The sequence below is a fragment of the Alligator mississippiensis genome, chromosome 4, assembly GCF_030867095.1.
Source record: "Alligator mississippiensis isolate rAllMis1 chromosome 4, rAllMis1, whole genome shotgun sequence".
Taxonomy (NCBI): Eukaryota; Metazoa; Chordata; order Crocodylia; family Alligatoridae; genus Alligator; species Alligator mississippiensis.
This window is the reverse complement of record NC_081827.1, coordinates 72270425-72292248: the sequence shown is the minus strand read 5'-3', so window position 1 is coordinate 72292248 and position 21824 is coordinate 72270425. Positions and strand designations below refer to the sequence as shown.

The 21824-nt window shown below is 40.0% G+C and overlaps 1 protein-coding gene across 4 annotated transcripts in view; it reads right to left on the bottom strand.

Moving 5' to 3' along the window:
• Nucleotides 1-21824, bottom strand: part of TRHDE (thyrotropin releasing hormone degrading enzyme) — a 334099-nt gene that overhangs the window by 108721 nt on the left and 203554 nt on the right. The window lies entirely within an intron of this gene.

Here is a 21824-nt window from a genome sequence, read left to right as displayed (position 1 = left end):
CTGTAAATTTAGGTTTCCTGTCTACTCTGCCACAATTTTGTTGATTGACTGTCATTGCTTTCTCTTCAACAACCAAAAGGCCAAAGGGTTGGAGCAATCATTCTCATAAAGAGAAGTGTCCCTCATGGCTCTTCAAAGGAAAAGCTGCCTACTAAAGACAGGATGAAAGGTGAGGAAAGGTAAAAAAAAGTGGGGTTATTAAGTCTGAAGAAGACTGAGAGGAGGTTGGATCAGTCTTCAACTGCAGAAAGGGTTGTTCTAAATATGACTGTGATCAACTATTCTCTATAGCCAAATGGGACAGGAGAAGAACTGGTTTAAATTTCAAAAAGGGAAATTTAAATTTCATATTAGGAAGAATTTTCTGGCTATGTGGATGGTTAACCACTGGAACAGATTACCTAGAGAGGTTGAGGAATTGCAGTCACTGGAAATTTTTAAAGGCAGGTTAGACAATCACAGACATGTTCTTGCTTTCAGCTGAGACCTGGAGTAGATGATCCCCTGAAATCTTCTCCTATTTTTCTATGATTCTATGTGCTCTTGAGAACAATCAGCTACTCCCAAATCCAGTTAATTCACAATTATTTTGTTTTCTTTCAAACATATCTCAGGGTACTCTTAGATCATCCAGGCACAAGATCTTTCCATTTTCATTCATTATGTTTTCCAACTACGCTATCGCATTCACACATTCCTAAAAAAATATAGTAACAGACTTGAAATTCAGCAATGATTATTGGAATAACATACATTGCCTGCACTTAGCTTGTAAGAATAAACAATGACAGCAACAAACCACAGGAGAAGCTGCAAATCAAAGGGTCCCCCTTCATTTGAATTTCTAGCACCTTTACTTTAAACAATGGTAGAAGACAAACCCTAATTTACAGCCTAATGATAGATTTAGGACAAATTTGCTGACTGTCTTATCTGTGCTTTGTGTGAAGTAGGATACTTTGGGAATAATTAGTGTTTGGAAAGCAAATTTTCTGATGTACAAATTGTAGCACCTGTGACAGATTTAGTTTTTGTCAGCCAACTCCTAGTACAACACGCAGCAACTCCCATTTAATCACAGGCTAGAAAGGCTAAATGAGAACATTGACTGTGTTAACTGCATGCCTAGTCCTAACAATGTCATGAGAATAACTGTTGCAAAAAGACATTATACAGGCTGTACCAATACAGTGTGCTTCCATTTTATCTAAAAATATAGAGTCAGTTGAGATGCAGTTAAAAATTCAACAGCATCCAGCAATAAACAGAGTGAATTGTAAATTAAAAAGTGAAAACAGCAAAAATAGGACAAGGTAAATCAATAGCAACAAACATATGTGTACATTTGAAATGGTGCTAGAAAATACAGTCTGCATCAATTCTTCTGATATTTGCTTATAGGATCTTTATGCAATTCAATAAGGTAATCTGAAACGTATGAGAACCTACTCCATACAGCTAAATAATCTTGTTTACCAATCTACTGTCACACATTACATCTGTCTTTACTTTTGTATTCAAAAACACTTCAAAGAGAGGCAAATACATTTTGTTCGTCTTACAATATACAGGTTAGTTGGTCTGTTTGCAACTCCATGGGGTTTTTTGGGAGGGGTGAGTAAATGGGGGAGGGGGGTAACATTTTTATGGCATGGAGGAAAACAAAAAGAACCGCAGTGTTAACAAGTAAATAAGAAAAGATAATACAAAGATAAATACAACATAAAGCTATAGTCATCATATCATACAATACTATCTTACCTTTGTCCATTGCCTTTGAGCTAGACTGAGACCTTAGGCACATCTCTAAACAAGAGCTGTTATATAAACTGTACCACCCTAGAAACAGCCTTGCTAGTTCTTTTAAAACTACCATGGTACATCTACACCCATAGATAAGTGCAAACCTTTGGACGGCAGTGTAGACATATCCAGAGCCCCAATTCCATCCGTGCTTCTCTCAACTTAAATTAGAGGAAAGAGGAAGACTGCTGAATCGTACCTACAGCAATTACAACACCTCTCTTCCTAGGAATAGGAGCTAAAACTCCATCCCAACGCCATCCACTAGCTCAAGGAGAGAGCAAGCAGAGACATATTACTTGCTTCCCCTTGAGCAAACACACTCTCAGTCTGGGTAGCTCATGTGGGGCTATAAAGTAAGTTGTTATTATTCTCTTGAGTGGATATTTAAGCCACAATTTCACCCATATATTCTAGGAAAAAAGAACCAAAGTAAAAAGAAAGGAAAGGAAAGACGATACTCAAATCACAGCAACCCAGATCTAAAGTGCACTTAGCTCAGCTCAGAATGAGAGTTAAAGTGGCTTTAAGCATCTTATTCATAAATGCGTGGTACTGAAACCATCCTGTCGTCAGCCAGTCTCTGACACAATGCTGTACAAGCTACAAATGCTGCTCTAAAAGCTAGGGCACATTGGAGAGGAAGGGAAGTCTATGACACCCCAAGACTCTCAGCCCTAAGCCAGGTGCCAGGAAGGATGGTGGCATAGAAACCTTTGTAGCAGCCTTACATCCTGGCGGGCTCCTCTACACAGGGAAAAATCGAACACTAACGAGGAGAGCTGGCTTCAGACTTGATTCACAATATGGGGGCAGTACAAAGAATGCTCAGCAAGGTTAGGGATCTGGCTTAGAGTGCCATACAGAAAAAATATTAATCAAAGGTACATCACTGACACTTTTGTGTGTGTATAAATATAGCTCTAGCCAACACTCAACTGAAATTAGCCAATCCTCATCTTATTTTATCATTATAACTTTTTAAAATCTAGCTTCTCTTTGCAGGATTATAATAATGAAATACGGTAGAAACCTTTGTATTAAAAAAACTGAATGCAAGCAGTCATTTCTAATAACATGTAAAAGGGTTTTTTTCTTTTTCCAGAAGCTCCTGTTTGGCAAAATAATATTACAGGAATTACACCAATACCCAAAGGAAACCAGAGATCAACCATACCACAGGTGCCAATTTCAAGAAATTTGCAAAGCAGCAAGTAGGGTCTTGCACAACCCAGAATTAAACTATAATTCTAATGCTTTCTCAAATAACACATTTAATCTCTAAAGAAAATTAAAAGCCTTAACGCTTTGGTAACTAAATTATCACCTGAATATTGAAGCAGATGGCTTAAGTATTAGAAGAAATAGAAAACACAGTCTAAATGCTAAAGAATTTTGACAGATGTTTGTAGTAGTGCCATTACCGATTAAACTTCTGGGCCCTTTATTGCATTAGATAGTTTTATAAGTCAGATGACTCATCTTAAAGAAGTCTTTTTATCTCTTTGCAATCTGAGCTCTCTTCCTACTGCTTGAGCCTTTTGGGCTGGAAAAAATGAGCTAATTCCTCCAACTAGAAATGCTAATACTTATAATTAGTAAAAGGTGGTGGCTGATACACACTTGCAGGTAGAAAAAAATATAAAAAGGGAAAAAAACCCAAATGTGTATTGTACTCCCAGTACAGAATGCAGATCTATCACTGGAAACAGAGAGAGATCTATGGGCTAGGGTAGTAAATTTAATGGTGCCAGCAGCAGCAGCCTCAAGTGTGTTGCGCTGCCTCAGGCAGGCTGTTTCATAAACCAGAAGCAATGTTTAGCTGTATCTGTATGGGAGGGATAATTAACACTGCTGAGCGCCAGCACCAGGTAGCCAGGCCCCAAATTAATTAGCCTGTCTGTGTGGCTGCAACTACACCATTTCTGCATTAAGAATCAGCTGCCTAGAGCAGCACGGTGCTGCCACTGAGGGATGGTAAATTTATTGTATATTCATAGCCATCATGAACCAAATTCTCCTTTGAGCATAATCAGCGTAATGTTGATTGACATTGATGGATATACACAGTGTGCCAGATATACACAAGTGTAACTGAAGTAAGTGAAGTAAGAAAACTAAGAGAAGTTGATTTCAGGATAGAAGTTGATTTCAAGACAAGCTGTATGGTAGCATTCACTTGAATGCAATCTACTTCCCCCCATGAAAATCATGGATTGACACTGCAGCCTACATGTCTAAGATTAGTATCCCTGTCCCCACCCTTGGCCTTCTTTGTGCTTCTGGTAAACAGTTCCCAGGAGAATGACTGCCACATCTGGTTGTACTTAAAGACCCATATGTCTCAAGGGCGCTGGGTACCAAGGAATCCAGGAATGATTGGTAAATGTAACATCTTACCATAAGGCATTCGAATGAAATGCTGACTCTGGTATCCTCCCTTCCTTGAGACTGTTAGCATCAAAGCTGCTGACACTCAAAACACAAAGCCTGGATGCAGGGTTATAGAGAAGCAAGTACTGTACATGTCTTAAATAAAGTGTGACAACTGTAAGTGAATGAGAATCAGTAGTAAAGCATTGACAATGAGGCTGCACAAGTGATGAAGAGTTTTATGAGAGAGGAGGTCAAGAGCTGTAAGTGGAGGAACTACAGCAAACCACTGGGTCAAGAGTATTTTTATATGAAAAATTGTACAAGAAATTAAATGCTGAATGTCAGTGAATAATTCTGTTTGAGGGGAAAGAGGCACTGGCATTAGCAACCTAGTTGGTCCAAACCCAGAGCCACCCCAATACTGAGACCCAAGGATCGTAACAGACAGGAGAACTGTAGAACCACTGGTATCCACCTACTCTAAAATAAATAGATAGCTGCTTCACTTATAGAATCAATTTATTTGAGGATGCCAGAAAACCGTCTTCCAGATACCTTGTTAAAAGTACCAGTGTGGGTAATATTAATCTAAAGATTATATTTAATCCAGAGATTATATTTTAATATTAATAAGAAATTGTTTTCCAGAACAGACAAAACCAGTTCCTAACCTTGCCATATTTTAATCTGCTACTGAATTAAAATATATTTCTCATACAAAAATGTAGGTATTGGCTGTCCATGGCATCAATATTGCAAAACAAACAACAATAAATATCACCACTTCCATAGATAAAAATAATGACATTAAAACTACAATAAAAGATGACAGAGCTAGCCTCATGGGGAAGCTGTGAACATGCGTGAAATAGCCTCGAATCCCAGGATACTACTTAGTAATATTATTGTGCTGTGTACAGGCACATCCTCCTGTGTGCCTCTCATTGATATCAGCATCACAGAAAGGACAGGATTATGAACAGCGTTATGGTTCTGATTTATGATCAGAGTACGGTCTAAGACTGAAAAACCTAGTGCCAAGAGAATGCCATTGTTACTTTTACCAGATTTTGTCCTAGTGGTTTACTGTGAGGGGCATAAAAAGGACAGTCAATTGTCTTCAGCATTTGTATGTGCTTTACATGTTCAAAGAGATGCAAAAATGTTAACTAAAAAAAATGTAGGGCTTGTTTATGCAGACTGCTCCGGAAAATTTACCCCTATTAACTTTTAAAATAAATTTATTAAATTGCATCACACTTCTGTGCACACACTCTCATTCAGAGTTGATATGGCCTTAATTTGATTTAGCTTAATTCACTTCCAAAGTGCTAATGTAAATAAACTAAACCAAATTAAGGTGACTGAAATTTTCCATGAAAGTGTCCACACAGGTTTTTAATTTCATACCTTTAGTTAATTCAGATGTCTGCTTCTCAAGCTTCCTTCCCCGTGTAGAAATGCCATGAGTCCTCTTTACTTAAAGTTATTTAATTTGTTTACATCAGTTTTCATGTGTAATTTAAAAGTACTATAGCAAAGTATTTCTCCTCTGGATATTCTTTAAATATCAGTAAAATCATCTTCACAGACATCTATAGATATGTATGGAAATATCTATAGAGCACTGTTGGACCAAGATTTTCTAAAATAAAAAGTGATTGCCATTGCTTTCCCGGTTTCTGAAAATTAGATCCATTTAAGATGCATCAAATTTGGCACCTAGAATAACCATCCACTTTAAAAGATCCTGGGTTTAATCTTTTATTTTTTTTTTAAATGACTAAGATCAAGTGTGATCTTACCTGTTTTACATAATATTGTACATTTTTAACTGCTGGATCGTTGGCTTCAACTAGGGCTCTTGTTTTATCAACAATGGCAGTAAACTACAAATAATACCTGTCAACTGGAACTTTTAAACAATTTTACTGTGATTACCACAAAAGTCAGCTTTAATCTGACAGTTTTATTTGTTTATCTTTTAAAAGTGCCCATTCATGAATAACTAAGATACTGATTCAGGCAAGACTATAGAGGTGTCAGGCAGAATTTAAACACTATCTAAGCGGCACGCATGTACCTTAGCTGTACCCTTCCAGTGCTCACTTCAGCTGCTGCTTTGTCCTCCCTTCACTGTAGCTCCTCAGCTGGTGTAAACAGTCAGTCAATGGATCTGCTACAACAATATACACCAGCTCAGGATCCAGCCCTTTGTTTTTAAAAGGGATGTTTATATCTTTCACACATACAGCAGTGACATAGTGCTTGCAATAATGAGCAATCAGAAAACATCCACTGTCATCATGTCGTATCTGCAATTAAATCATTATCTTCAAACAACAAGCTATAACTACTAATCAAGAAGAGTGATACTGGAACCTCACATTGAAATAAATCTTAATTCTCTCTAGAGCCAACATTGTTGTATAAACCAAAATAATTACAGTATTTTAACTTTCCCTTTTTTCAGAGTAATTCATAATCCTCCCATAAGTTATGAAAACAACCAGATCTGCAATGTTGACATTTCTGATGTAATGTGGGTCAATAGGAGATTTAACATTGATTTTAGTAGGAACAGGATAAAGCCAATTTCAAGCACTTTTTAATATCCCAGATAGAAGGTTTAAAGTGCAAAATACACTTTACAAGACGTGAACTTTCCACAAAATGGGCCACTGTTGAAGTTTATGTAAAACAGAAGATAACAAGAGATAGAAGGAGGACAGACTGAGAAAGGATTGTAACTAAAATAAGGGGACTATAGTTGGTTCTCTATGCAAGCTCCCTGCTGATAAAGAAAAGGGACAACATTCCAAAAGTTTGCCGCAATATAAATCAGGAGTAACTCAACCGAAGTCACTGCAGCTTTATTATTGTGATTCTAACATGAGAGAACTTCTCACAGTAAGACTTCTATATATTGCAAAATATAGGATTATATAATCTGTGAAGCTTTCTGAACTATGATTCAATTTGATGTAAATGCGGGCAGTTAAACCACAGACCCAAACCTTGTTCTTAAGAAGGTTCCTAGTATCATTTACCATAGTTTTAAACACATCTGTGTGACAAGCAATTCTTACCAGAAGACCAAAATAGCTGCAGTATATAGAGTCCCTTTTCCCCTATTAACCACTAATGTATAAAGGAGGAAGGAATAGGAGCCTTTTTGAAATATGGCAAATGAAATTGCACTGTGGTGGCAAAAAAATGTGCATTAGAAATCTAAAGGGAACTGTTAGCAGAATGGTGGAGTTATTTTGCCATCACAGTCTGATGGTACTGATGTTTAGCACTGCTCTAGAATGAGACACCTGCTAGTACATTAAGCTTTGCTTTAAGAAAAACTGCATTTGATGTATTATTTGGCAGTAATGCTAAACTGCTGAACTAAGAACAAGCTTTAGAGAAATAAAGTATTCCTTAAAATAGAACTGCATATATTTTACTGGATTTGTGCATTAGTTTTAGATCTCATTTGTTTGGTTTTGTTTAGTAAACAGAGACCTTACTCAATGAATATATTTTAAATCTACAAAAAGTGAAGGGCCCCTTTCCAGAGGAATCTATTAATTGTGACAGTACTGACTGATTGCACTTCTGCATTAACCAGTGTTGGGGATTACTAGCAATGTAAACAGTTGCTTACTGTGCCTTTTCTATACTATTTTTTGTGCAGAAACCTAAGTACCTGGAATTGGAAAGAAATGCCACAGCAATGCAGGTTAGAATGAGGATGTCAAGAGAAATTACCAGAAGTAATCCATTAAGAACATGATTTGTGCGTCACCACTGTACCTAGATGATAGCATCTTCTGGATAATATCTACAGAAAAATTAATAGATGGACGGACAGAGCACCAACTGTAAAGCTCCAACCCTGCTTATCAGCTTTTGTAGTGGCTTTCTGACCTGTTAAATATTTCTTCTCAGTGCTGAAGGCTCTCAGGCAAAAAAACAATAAGGTGATTAAAACTGCACACAGTATTGCAAAATACAGCTTAAGTTTTTCAATAATATGGTTTATTTGATATGTCTATCTGTGCATACCTAATTTTGCCTGCTTTTTGTTTCAACTGGGAAGCGCCCTATAACTTTCTACCTGTCAACATTCCCAGATGTTTTAGGACCCATGGTTACATAGCAAATAACCAATATTGATATATTTCCCTCTTCAAGTTTGATATGTAAATTCAAGCAGTGTGACTATGCATCAACAAATTCTGCCTAATTTGTTCAAAATATAACTAGGTGTAGGTTAACAATGGTTATCACTAAAAAGCCAGTACCCAATATAAAGCAGATTAGGATGACCATTTAATTTTTATTCTAGGTATGAAGGGAATGACAGCATCTTAGACAAAATGTTTTGTAACAGGTGGGAAATGAAGGCAGCAACTGAATTTCCAGTTAGTTAAGGAATCTAATGAGGCCTTGTTTTATCGATTTTTTTAAAATTTCTCTGTTAGTCTAAATGAAAGTAGAGTTGTGTATTTTAGTTTTGAATATGTATTCACCAGTAACAAAAAAGGTAATCCTGAGATTTTTGTCCTGGCGACATTCCTACTGACTTCTAAAAAAGCTAAACAAGAGTTTTGTTTGTACCAGGACAGAAGGAATAGACATGAGGGAATGAGGCTGCTACTAAACTCCCATCATGAAAACAATATGATTTTATTTGGAAAGAATACATACAGTCTGAATCATATTTTAAGACAGCCACTGAGCCAATTGATGTTATCTGAGGATTCATACCTATTCTGAATACAACTGTAGGAGAAAATAGTAATGATGAGTTTCACATGCAACAAGAGAATAAAACTTACTGAAAGCATGTCAAAAAGCTATATATGTATTATACAAAAGATCATTGATTCAGAGATAGTCATAAAGAGTAATAATGTCCTGGGGAAACAAATCTAACTCTGTAATCTTATTCTTATTCTTTTTTTCTTTTGAAAATGCACCTTAGCATTGAGCAAATAAAGTAACAGCTTATAGCCGTTGGAAAACTTTCCAGCCAGTATAATCACTTCCAGTTAAGCAGTATGATCCAGATTATAATAACCAAAGGGATTTTGGCTCATATCCATAAAGAAATCAGGACTGTATATGTATTTTGTGTTGCTTTCAGGAAAATGCACAGTGCTGAAAACAGAAACCAGAAAGCAACCCCCACTCCCCTTCCTAAGTACCATTATTGCTAGGCTACAGAATTATATTCCCTCCTGCCTGCTCACTTTTGAACCCATGAATCATGCCTTTCTGGCTGCACAGTGGCCCAACTTTACCAGGAGAGCTGGAGAGCACTCAAATCTCCACCCTAGCCTAGAGTCTGATACTTGGGGCAGCATCCTGGGATGTGCAAAACATGGCTTTGGACACTGTAAAGCTAAGGAGGACATTGAACTTCTACCTCTGGAAGAGTTTTCTAGCCACTAGGCTCTTACATAAAATAAGGACAGAATTACCAGAATGATCTACCGTGGCTATTCTTGAATGAAAGTGGCTGCTGCAGCATAGCTGTCTGAGTTGAACTCAGTGTGGTAGAGCTGATCTAACTATGCTTACCAAGACTTTTGCAGAGGAATGCCTAGTTTGACATGCTCAGCCAAGAATTGAAGATGGCAACTCTGGCTCAGGCAGCAGCAGCCTTTAGATATTTAGGGAACTTCACTGGTGAAAATTTAGGCACCCACCGCCCTTCTGATACCTCTGTAGTCAGAAAGTTTTTTTTGTGGATCATAGTCTTGTTTCTAGGTGCTTAAATATTAAGTGGCACTTTAGACAGTTACATTGCCTTTTGGATCTTACCCCTAGCAACTGGAGGACTCATCCAGGACCAAGACCTGGGTGTAGTTTTCTTCATAGCTTGAGGGGATTGCACTTCCTGTTCTAAGGGCTGCTTATGTATTTTGCATTAAAGGGACATTGAATGAAATGTAAAAAATTTGGGTTGTTGGTCTTTTTGGGGTTTTTTTTTTTTTTTTGCTATTGTAGATGGGACTGTAGTGTTAGTTATTAAGGTTGACTGACATTTCCTATTATTGGTTCTGCTGTCACTGCTTTTAACTTATCCAAAGCATTAACTATTTGGACTGATACTTCACATATCAGGGGTATGATTTTTTTTTCAATTTCTGTAAAAATCTGCCCACTTCCGGCCAAGTTGTGAGCATTTGAAGCATTACAGTTTGCTCAGGCTTGGTACAAACCCACTAGGTTTTACAGGTAAAAGCTTTGAAGAAAACCATCAAAGAGCATTTTTCTTCCTAGAGTTCCAATGCTGACCAAACTGCATGCATACCCTCAACACAGCTACTGAGCAAGCTTCAGCCCAGGGCTATAGCAGTGGACCCAGACTGCTCATCTTTGTTTTTGAGCCAGGGTGGAGCCAGGGACTGAAAGTCAGAAAAAGGAACTTATCTATCCCTTGCTCTTAATGACCCCTTCCTGGCAACAGGCGTTACAGAAGGAAGGTGTCTGTTTTAAATATACAAAAACAAAAATCAATACAGCGGTGAAGGGATGGAATTATTTAAGCCAAGGAGCTTGATGGGATAGGGACTAAAAGAAAGAAATAGGGACAAGAAGACTGGGTCCAGGAATGTGGGTGAGGTGAAGGCATCCTGGGATACCTTGGAAAATTTAGCAGTCCTACCTCTCCAGTTGCAGAAGTTGTGAATGAGGCAAAGGACTGGAAGAAGCAAAGGGTCTGTCTGATGTTAAATGTAGCTGAATACTACCCTAGAAAACTGGATTTCATCCCTGCCCTTGTCACAGACTTCTCATCAGAGATGACCAAAAATGTTCAGACACAGGAGTGTTTAATTAAAAAAGGAGGCTGGTTTGAATGCATAAAAACATTCAGCTAGAACATGCTGGTTCTGAAGAAATTATACACAGGAACTAGGGAACTGACTACTCTCCCTGGTTTTCCTCCAGCAAGCCCACTGGCAGCTGGGCAGGCTCCCTGAGTTGCTTGGCCCTCCAACCACCCAATTAGCAGGCTCCCCAGGCTCCTAGAGTTGCTCCCTGATTTTGCAGTCTGCTAGACAGACTGCCAGATTTCCCACTTGAGGGCCTGCTGGGCTCCCCAGCACCCTTGCAGATTGTCAAGATGCCCAACTTCTGCAGGCTGCTGTTGGGCTTCCTAACTCCTCAGGGAACCAGGCAACCAGTTCTCCTGCCTGCCTAGCTAGTTGGTTCTCTGGTTAGTCAACTTGCTGGGCTGGAATTTTTGGACAAATGTGCATCTTATAGGAAATGTCCCATTTTGGAATTCTATATCAATCTGGGAGAGAAAAGATTTTACATATGTGACATTTCTGCATATTTGCGTAAGACAGTACCTGCCCAGCACTCAATCCTGTGGGCTTCTAGGCAAGAACCTTCAAACAAACTTTACATGGGTGGTCACTAAGTGTACATTTCATATTTTGCAGGTACCTACCTTGAGACCAGGTGTCTAGTTTGCATTCACAACTCCAGGTGAATCAATCAGTCAATCAGAGCTGTACTTCAAATATATGAAGTACACATAACTTTAGGCACTCTAAAAAATTCAAGTCCTAGGCATCTCAAATCATGCACACAAAATTACTAATAGTTTTGACCTTAATCTTTTTGGCCCGCATTCAAAGATATTTAGATGCTCAATTCCCACTGATTTATTTATAGCAATGTTAATAGAATGATCCTTGTTTTTTTTGGCTTTCCAACTTGATACCCCAATTTCCGTAAGGGTTGATCTGAATGAGATCTGCAAATAGAAACTATGATTTGAATATATAAAGTGCTACATAATGCTCACAGAATTAAGTGCTAACTGTCTCTAACTGGGCACTCAAAATCAGTGGAAATCTGAACTTAAAACTGTATAGTGCCTCAGTTCCCCTTCTGTAAAATAGGAATAATACTCACAGGTTGTGCAAATAAATTAATTATTGTGTATACAGCACTCAGACACTTTAGTTATGAGCACTCTGGAGGGGGTCCAGGGAAATAAACAAATTACATTTTCAAAGAACAGTTGGAATAATGTTGAGTAAATAAAACATGGGGATATACTTTGAACAATGCAGATAAAACATATGAATAGCTGCTCATTCAATAGGCATAGCCCATCCTAGGCACTGAATGAGGAAGCGGTCTTTGGAAGAAAATAGCAGGAGACCATGCAATTAAAGAGTGTACTACACAAGGGGGCCAAATTAACCTTGTACTGGCCTACTTTTGGCATTCTCTGACTTTTGAGTGTTTGCCTTTTGAGACATAATATAGCTTAGGGTGGGGGTGTGTGTGTGTGTGTGTGTGTGTGTGTGTAAGACATGCCCCCCCCCCCCCCCCCGAGTCAAAAGGAAAGCTGCTTCACTAGTCTTTGGGTCAGGCACATGGAATGCTGACTAGGACATATTTTACAGGAAAAAAAGTATTAAAACAATCACGTTACCCACGTCATTCAAAGCAAAATACTTTATGTACTAATTTTGAAAGGAAAAAAAAAACATCGCCCTTTTAAGAAAATCTTCAAAGCTGAATTAGTTTACCCACTATCAAGAGGGAGAGGCAGTAGGCAATTAGAAATGACAAAGTACTGGAGACAGTAATAAATGCTTCACTGCTGTTTTTTGCTCTTCCCACATGAGTTATATATGATAGAACAGAACTGGAGAGTTTCAGAAGACTTTCAGAAGACCTGCATTTAATACAAACAGGGTGCTATGGGGACAGGTGTCAGTCAAGAGTGTAAGAGGTTTAAAACACAAAGGAATCAATACTAGCTAGGTTAGAGCAGGTCACAGCTTGCAGGGATGTATATGGATATATGAGAAAGTAGACCCCATCTCTTGCATGCCCCACCCCTCTCTGCTGAAGTTTTGAAGGCTAGGGACAGACGTTACACATAAACTGGTTTAAGTCATCAGAAACCTGTAACAGAAGTTCAGTGCAAATAAACCAGTTTCAAAATGGCTGAAGCTAGTTTAAGATAAACCAGGTTGAATGTATCAGACTTAATTGATTTGGGTCAAACCAGTTTATGGAACTTCTGTCCCAGACCCCTTCCTGGTTCAAGTTAAATCACAGTCCCCCAGCATCCCAGCATACTTTCCAGCCCTGCTCCAGCTGCATGCTCCAGCAGAGAAGGGTTAAGTGTGGGGAGGCAGGAACTATCCCCCCAGACAAACCCTGGCTGAGGTCTGGGGCTAGGGAGGGTGGTTAAACTTTCCTTCCCCTGACTGCAGAGCTGCCCTGCCCTGCCCTGCCCTGCCCTGCTAAAAACTTACTGCTGGCTGTAACTGTGGACTACAAATTCCAGAGGAACGTGGAAGCAGAAAGAAGAAGTGATGGGAAACCCTGCAGAGTCCTGCTGCTGTAATTCTGGATTGCAAATCCCAGAGACCTCAGGGGCATCAGGAAGAGGAAGCAAACACAGTCCATGATGGCTACATTCCAGAGAGCCATGCTCTTGCACCCCGGGCTTCTGGCTTAAGCCACTGCAGGTATGTGGCTGCATTTCCTGAATAAAAGCAAATGTCTGTCCAGTTGCTTCTCAGTTTAATCTCTGCAGTTTAGACTAACCTGCAAAGACTGAACCAATTTAGCCTCGGGCTTTTTGACTGTTTGTACATAGCCAAGAAGGTTGCATCCCTGGTGCTCTGGAGTAAATTGGTAAAGGGACACATGAGATGAATTTCAGTCACGATTATACTCAGTGCACCTGCCAGAAGAGTTCAGACAAAATAGGATGCACATCAACACTGAATAAAAGGTATAGTACATTATATCCTCCTGGGGCAAGAAAGTAGCTGTGTCAAAATTCCTTATCTGTGCTACTGGCAGAGCTACTCATTACCCCATACACAAGACACTGAGAAAAAGCTAAATTCTAGCCCTTAATGTGCCTAATTAATAAAACAGTACAGTAAAATCTACCAAGAAGTGAGTTAGTGGAATGCAGACCTAGCAATGATGGCAGTAGCAGCTGGCTAATTATCATAAATTACAAATAAATAGAAAATAGGTGCATAAGATAAATAGGATGTATTCAGTCTTACATTATGTAGTATGTAATGGATAGTATTTGATCACATGGACAAGGAAAGGTAATATTGATGCTTCTAGAGTCTTAGGCTAAGTACAGACATTCAAAACCCCTGAGGCAGAATAGATCAAATCTACATAGGTTTGTCTAAGCTACACAGGTTGGATTGGGAACAAATATAATGTATGTTCATCCTTCACTGGTGGGAAGCAGAGAGATGCTTGCACTGACCAAGGCCAGAAAGCGAGGGCACTCCCACACACCTCCCAGCATGCCAAAGATTGCCAAGGGCAGCCAAGCACAGCCGAGCAGGGACCATCCCTGATTGGCTGTCAGGCACATGCCCCAAATCCCCTTCTGCACCTGTGGCTTCCAGAAGGTGGTCACATAGTCTTCCAGAGGGTGGTCACCATCGCACAGCTGGCAGTCTAGCAGGTGGCAGCACAATGGGGGGCTCTCCACAATGGGGGACTTCTTTAGATGGAAGGATTGGGCCCCTCAAAGCAACAGAGGGGGGATGGAAACAGAGGCTTTGGCTCTATCAGACAGGGAGGCTGTGTGGCTCAGCTGGCCAGCAGGGTTGAGCTCTGCCCCCCACTCCATAAGCTGCCTTTAAGTGGAGAGGGGGAGGGGAACAGAGACCCCAGCCCTGCCCTCTCCCAAACCAGAGTCTGTACAGTTGAGAGGGGGTGGGGGACCTGTGTGACAAGAGATTCCTCCCACCACTACCCCTACCTGGCTTGGCAGGGCTGGGCAGCAGAGCAGGGGAAGCAGGGGGTAAAGCCCCTGTTGTACAGGCCCCCCCTCCAGCTATGTAGACCCTAGATCTGGGGTGGGCCTTGGAGCTGGGAAAGAGGCTCCGTTCCCCCACCTTACCCCACACTGTCTCATTTGGCATAGAGGTGCAGGCAGAATGCAGGGCTGGGGAGCAGAAGCTTTGCTGCCACAGCTCTTTGACAGCCTGGGGGTGGGGCTGGACCAGGACTCGGCCAGAGCAGATGAGTGCAAGTTAAGGCTAAATCCTCTGCCCTGTGTGGTAGGAGGCCATCTCTGTTTCTCCCCAAAAACTCTGCTCGGTGACAATTTGGTTAGGATGGGCCCAGAGGAAACACGCCTTATCCTATCTCTTTAGGTAACCTGAGCTGGATACATTCCCGAGGGAGTGGGGAAATCTGCTCCCTCTGCTTATGTGACTGGCATCACATATCTGGGTGAGGGGCTTGGGCTCCCTGGGAAGCTAGAGACTGTCAGTCTACCCAGCAACTAGTGAAGCATTTCAAATTGGTTGGCTGACAGCCAACAGGTGCTGGCCTCCATTGGACCACGTAAATGAGGTCATAAGGGCTATATAAGTTAAGGACTGCCCAGGAGGAGGGGCAGCAGCCATGAGGAAGACTTAGAGAGAGAGAAGAGCTGGACCATCTGAAACTTGCTCTCTCTCTCAAAACTCATGATTAAGGAACTGCCTGCCTCCAGAGGGACTCTCCTCCTGCCTCTGGATGGTATCGTGAGTAAGCTACCTGAGATCTAACTAGATATATAGTTTGCAGTAACTCAGATGCATGATCAAAGGCTACCCAGCCATGCCAGTTTGCTTTATGGGATTTTTCTGATATTGCTCTACCCTGTACCCTATTCCAACCCCACCCCTTGTAACCAATAAAGTTCTCCTTTGTACCTAGTGTGGGAGACTTATTGGGAATGGGTCTAGATTATGCCTTGGGGTCCCCTTCGTTTGGCTGACTAATGGAAAACACTACTTGTGCTTCCAACTGAGGGAAACATCCCAAGTTCTTGAAGTGAATCAAGTACCCTTGAGGGCTACTAAGCCTGTTTTTCCCAGGGGGCGCAGAGCCAGAATCAAGCCCATTCCTGGGCGGTGGCAATTTTACCCACAGGCTAGCGGGTGTGCTCCAGGAAGGGGGTTGGCCAGACATGAGGCAACCCCAGGGAAGCACTCGGAGCCTGGAAGGTGATCGGGTGCAGTGAGGTGGGTGGCTCAACTCAGGAGCACCCTCTACTGGCCCACCACACCCTGTGAGGAGGGTTAGTGGGGACCTGGATTCTAGACAGCACATGTGTTTTTCTAAGATGATGATTTTAGGGGCATGTCTCACTAGTAAACTTATCTTCCTTTGTTCTTTTGTTTCCTTAGGCCCGGAGGCATGAGATACCAGAGGAAAGTAACCTAAGTTGAGTCAGGAGGGGATCAGGTGCAGAAGTTCAATAAACTAGTTTCACCTAAACTGATTAAATCTGATACTGCATTGATCTAGGTCTATCTTAGATTGGGATCAGCCATTTTTTAATTGGTCTGTGTGCACGGAACTTCTTTTCTCTTAAAGGTTTAAACCAGTTTCCAATCACTTATAGTGGTTTATGTGTACAGGTTTCCCTCCATTTATGCGATACATGTGTTCCCGGAGCACGGCTTATGAACTGAATTCACATACCCACTTTACAATGTAACACATAGGGATAGGTTTCCATGGTGGTGAGGGAGGGAGTGAGGCTGGGACTAGGGAAGGGGCGGGGAGAAGGGTGCCACTCCCAGGGCTGAACAAAGCAGCAAAGCACAGGGAACAGAGTGGCCCCAGGAGCAGCCGAATCCAGCTGCCTGTAGCAGCTGGGTTGCACTGTGCCCCAGTGCAGGCAGCTGGTGTCAGCTGCTCCCGGGGCCGTTCCAGTATGGGAAGGGGTGAGTTGGGACCGGCAGAGCCCTGGGGGGTTTGAGGCACGGTGCAGCCCAGCTGCTACAGGCAGCTAGTGTTGACTTCTCCTGAAGCCAGGGTGAGTGCCGTGCCCCATGCCACCCAGGGCTCCACTTGTCCACACTCACCCCAGCCCATGCTGGAGCATCTCCAGGAGCAGCTGACACCAGCTGCCTGCACCAGGGCATGCTGCAGCCTAGGAGCAGAGGTGAGTGTGGACAAGCGGAGCCCCAGGCAGCGCAGGGCACGGCCCTCACCCTGGAGCCAGGGCGGAGCAGGGACAGGGGGAGTACGGTGTAGCCCAGCAGCTACAGGGGCGCTGCAGCCAAGGCTTGGTTGAGTGGGGCTATGGCCCTTTGCCCTCCTCTCACAGACTTACCTGCTTGGGCAAGGAGGGGCGTCTATGCTGATCACAAAAGAGTGAATTTACCTCACATATAACGAATAATGTGTCTAAATATGCTCATCGCATAAGAGTGAATTCGCATATAAAGAACCTGCATAAATCGAGGGAAACCTGTAATGTCTGTACCTAGTCTTAGATCAAAAAATTAAACAACTTAGATAATTGCAAGTAGATGAAGTAGGCTGCAACCTATGCAAGCGTATGTCTCTCTGGATGAGTTAATCTTTAAGATGCTACCCTAGCTTGCCTTCTGCCTAACTTCAGACTAACATGGCTAAATACTTCAATAGCAGGTAGAGTATCTGTTTGTTTGATATTTTAAGAAGCCTTTTATAGCATGTCATGTGTCAGACTGCTGCACAATTTAAGAGTTGTAGGAATTCAGAGTGGAATATAGGAATGTATAAAAAGGTAATTATAAAACAGTGAACGCTAAGTAGTACAGATGAAAGGAGCTCATAAAACCTCCTAGTTGGACTGTTAGTGAAAAATGGCTGGAAGCCTAGCACTGCTGTTTCTAAGTTTGCAGTCCCCATTTCCCCAAATCACTCTTGTGAAAGGTTGACCTATCAGTTTCAATACAGTGACCACTCAGCAGCACTGGGACATTAAAGGTATATTGAAAGAACTGTATGAAAGGTCTTCTCCCAGATGTACAGTGCACAGCTTAAAGTACAAAAGTTGTTAATTTATCACAGAGACAGAAGTTCCTACAGTAACTAATTCAAACTGCTGATGATGCACTAAATCAGAGTGAGTGATGAACACAAATACAGCAGCAAGCGAACTTGAAAAAGATACAGATCTATATGATCAATGAGCTGCTATGCAGCAAATGAAATGTAATGTTGACAAACATATAGTAATATACATTGGGCTACAAAATGATCAAACCAAGTATAAGAAAAATGTAAAAAGAAAAAATGAGCCAGAGGGCCTCATGAGAAAGCTGGAGATACCAGTGCATTCCTTTTTTAAACATACCTGAACATTGAAACTCAAAATCATTGTGTGTACTCCATACTTAATATAAAGAGTAACTGATACACCTTGGTATTCTAGCTTATAGCAACAAAACTTTAAGACATGTAATATTACACTGACAGCAAACCATGCAAGATAATCTATTCCAGATGGAACAGATGAAAATCTCCCCCAAATGTAAAATTATATCACATATTAACATCCTGCATAATGACGCCAACTCAAGGTCTCCTACTCTTACTCCTACTCTATACTTCAGAAAGAATCAGAGGAAGTGCTGATGACCAAATCTTTCACATTCTCATATCCGTACAACTGATTAGTGCCTTTTCATGAAAAAGGCATCAACAAAGATATCCACATACTTTAGGGAGGTTGCTACTGGTTAGCATTTAACCTGCACAGCCTATATTGAGACCCATATACCAGAGCAAACTCCTTCATGCATCATGAAAGAACAGTCAATATTAGGGTATCTTTGGAAAAGGAGCTCCTGATAGAACCTCTCTTACTAATTTAAGAATGGCATTTATCTAGCTATGTCCTTTCTAGTGAACACTTAAAAGTGGGGTTCTTTAAGGAGTGTGTAAAAAAGGGGCTCCTAAGAATTTCCGAAGAGACAAAGAACTCTACATTACAAGTAAGAAGGCAGATTAAATGATAAGTAATAGCTGTAGTTTTCTAGCATGACAGAATCTCACAAATGTGGGTATTTATAGATTGTAATCTCAGTTATTCATCACATCCAATATAAATTTGTTCTTTCTTTTCTTTTGTATACAGGGTGCTATAATGTGAAACACTCAGAAAGTTAAGTCTCTATTATTAAACCTTGTGTTGCAAATACCACAAGTTCCAAGACAGCATATATTTTTGAGACTTCACAAAACAATATCTTTCATTTTGCAGATGCCTGATGCACTTCGGTCATGGCGGTCCAATGTTAAAATCCAACAGTCTTTCACAAATATATTTCCAGAAACAGGCAAATTACTCTCGATAAATAGGAACCTATTCAAACACACATATGAGGCAAAACCTTGTGATTCTATTGTAATTCCACCCGCTCCCAATCTTCTCAAAAATGATTTGGTGAATAGCAGTGTTCCTGGGGGCCCTATATTGTCATTTGCTTTCGCTTACATTTATTGTTTACGTACATCTAACAAAGAGCCCCATTCCCCTTTCTTTATAGTCATCTCTTTTCTTATTCATTTTAACAAAACTAATTGTTTTCTTGGATACATAAAGGACTTCTTTGGAAAAAGTCTACTTCAGATATTTTGTGGGAAAAAATACTTATCTGGCAATAATATGGACTTATGATAGACAAAGAAAAATGGTTAAAAGAAGAAGATTTATCCCTTGACTGTATTACCTCCCCCTCTCTTTGCCCTGAGAGCTTGTTGTCATTCTTGTAACATCTTCTCTTAACTAAAGATCTAATTCTGCCATTCTTACTTACATTCTGTAGTATTTTGATTTCATTGCCTCTACCTGCAGAGGAAAGGGATCTACACAACACCCTACTTTATATAATATGATAAGAAATTATGAAAATAATATATTAAATATACTGGATGCAACTGAAAAGTAAACAGGTAACGTAACCCTTGGAACACTTCTATTTAGCAATGTAGTGGAAAAAGCTAAAAGACAAAAGAGGGACTATCAAACAGTATTTTATCAGAGTAATAATTTGTTTAAAGAACCATATAAATAGGAGCCATAACATTTTGATTTCTGCCACTATTTTGAGAAAGGGCATGTGGTTAAAACTTAGAATTCATGTTAAAATTTAATTGAAAAGAACATGGGCCTATATCTCAAGTAGCAGTACTGAGACTACAGAGCCTAAAGTGATGCATATTGTAGGGAATAATTTGAGGGTCATACTTTCCTCCGTGTAGATGGAACTAGAGCCAATCTTTTAATTGTACAACAATAAGGGAATATATCTTGCTGTGTCTGTGAACTACAAAGACACAAATCATTCACTCGCATTCACTCAGAATATGCACATCATCAACATGAACAACAACAGAAAAAATTCAGAGGCCTGCTGCATCCTGGTGCGGAACACCTCCCATTTTAGAAACAGGAAATAGAATAATTCTGTTTGAATTCAAAACTGAATTCATTAGCTCATACTTTGACTTTACTTGTACACCTGCTACTTAAAATTATTTTACTCATTACATTTTAATGTCCATCAAAAAAGAAAATGCTCATAATTTTCAAGGCCTCTCAATTTTGAAGGTTCAAGGCAACTGCACCCCTATATTCCCCTGTTCTCACAAGCCCTGATAAGCAAGCATCTCTTGCACTTCAGCCTACTCGCACACAAACAAAAGGTGTATATTTCCTTCTGGAGTCTAGACAGCACATGTGGTTTTATAAGATGATGAGTTTAGGATTATTTTTCACCAGTAAAATTATGTTTCTTTGTTCTCTTGTTTCTTTAGGCCCAGAGGCTTTCCAGACTATCATTAGCAGACAAAACAGTTTTTATTTACAACAAAATTGGTGAGGAAAAGAAGAATGAGGAAGCTACTTGATGGCTGGTTACAGTTGTAACCAGGGTTTTGTTACAACTTCGTAATAATTATGATATTCTAATCGCCACATAAGCTTTTACAAAACATCAGGCTTTGGCTTGAATTTATTTAACTTAGTAACATACTGAAATAATTCATTACTGCTTTCAAAATATTTTGGGAAAGAATCCAATTATACAATTTTTGAGAGATAATGGTGTCTGTGCAAAAATAAAGTAAACCAAACACCAAAAGATGTACATGAGAATACATTTTTCTGAAAGAAATAAGACATGGAATTTAAAGCTATTTATACTCTTCATCACTACTGCTTTGGTTTTTTTATCACGGATGCTGCAGGTACATTTTTACTATATAATTCTAGTATTTAAAAGGTTTGATGTAAGAAAGTTTGAGAGGAAATCAAATTCATTGTGGGGAAACCTTTAAATGTCAATAGTATAACACTAGATTTTTCTATGAACAGATCTGAATGGAAGAAGGTTTCTAGATAAAATCCTGAGACCACTAAAGTCAGTGGCAAAAGACCCAATGCCTGAAACTGGTTCAGGATTTCATCTTGTATACATGTTGGTTTGTTCAGGGAAATGTTCCAGGTGAAGAACAATTATCTGTGTTAGAAGATAAGCCCAAATGACCTGGTTTGATATTATACCTAAGGAAAGAAGCTTATAGGCTCCAGTGAACCAGTAATCTTCCAACCTTAATTGCACCAAGTCCTACAAACTTTCCAGAAAAGCTACAATTCCTCTAGGGATTCATTTCGCTGCCTATAACACTAAATACACCTTTATATGACATAACCAGAGTATTTATATAATTTTTGTTTTATATTTTATATTTAAATCCATTTTACTTGGAGGTAAAATTACTGTGTTAAAATATGACCTGATCCCAGATGTAGTTTATTTAAATTTCAAAATGAAAAGCTTACT